Genomic DNA, 1,426 nt, shown 5'->3' on the forward strand with positions numbered 1-1,426 from the left:
TCTTGCCATGATGTCATCATTTAACTGACAGATGAGCACACAATGCACAGTAAGGCGCACACACACACACACACGCACACACACACACACACACAGTTTCCTGCTTTCCTACTGAAAACGTTTCCCCGTTTTCAACAAGCATGTACGTATACATATGACCACTAGATGGCAACCAAGGCATACAAACGGTGCCCCACCTCGCCCAGCCGCCTGAGCGTCACTGTGCATGTAGATAATCAAGTGCGGGTGTCAATGTTTAAAATGAAACTCGAATTCAATATGATTTTGCAAATCTACGCAACAACAAAGAAATACCCGATATCAAAGCTTTGTCCTCTCAACTGCATGGAAATGAGAAGTGTTGTAAGAAAGGGGACAGCGTGGTGACTGCTCCCCCCCTTTGTAAATCGCCTTTTTGAAATGCTATAGAAATGACTTTCCAATGACTAACATTCTCTTAATTGGGTTTTGTCGTCCTGTTGTTGTCGTTTATCACTGCTCATATTTTGCACACATTAAACGTGTTTCATTTTATTTGCTAGTTTTATTCTTGTTTGGTTGTTTAGACCTTTTATTTTCGTTTTACCTTTTACTCCGTTTCGATAAGTGCTATACAGACAAACTTCGTTTTACTGTCATCATTAGCAAGATGACGCTGAATCTAACTTCACAGTTAGAATAGAATAAACGATTTGCCCCATGGCCGGATTAACCCACCAGGGGGCCCCCTACGCAAACAATACTAAACATTGTTAAATGTAAAACTAATGCAAATACCCAACATGGTAGTCAACACTATGCCAATCTGCATGGGGCCCCCGCATCAATAGAGACTAGCTTGGGGCCCTGCACCAGTAGAGACGGTAGCTTGGGCCCTGCATCAATAGAGTCTAGCTTGGAGCCCTGCATCAATAGAGACTAGCTTGGGGCCCTGCACCAGTATAGACTGTAGCTTGGGGCCCTGCATCAATAGAGACTAGCTTGGGGCCCTGCACCAGTAGAGACTGTAGCTTGGGGCCCCGCATCAATAGAGACTAGCTTGGGGCCCTGCATCAGTAGAGACTGTAGCTTGGGGCCCTGCATCAATAGAGACTAGCTTGGGGCCCTGCACCAGTAGAGACTGTAGCTTGGGGCCCTGCATCACTAGAGACTGTAGCTTGGGGCCCTGCATCACTAGAGACTGTAGTTTGGGGCCCTGCATCAGTAGCAACTGTAGCTTGGGGCCCCCGCATCAGTAGAGACTAGCTTGGGGCCCTGCATCAGTAGAGACTGTAGCTTGGGGCCCTGCATCACTATAGACTGTAGTTTGGGGCCCTGCATCAGTAGCAACTGTAGCTTGGGGCCCCCGCATCAGTAGAGACTGTAAGTTGGGGCCCCCACATCAATAGAGACTAGCTTGGGCCCTGCATCAATAGAGACTAGCTTG

Source organism: Lampris incognitus, chromosome 3 (genome assembly GCF_029633865.1).
Source record: "Lampris incognitus isolate fLamInc1 chromosome 3, fLamInc1.hap2, whole genome shotgun sequence".
Lineage (NCBI taxonomy): Eukaryota > Metazoa > Chordata > Actinopteri > Lampriformes > Lampridae > Lampris > Lampris incognitus.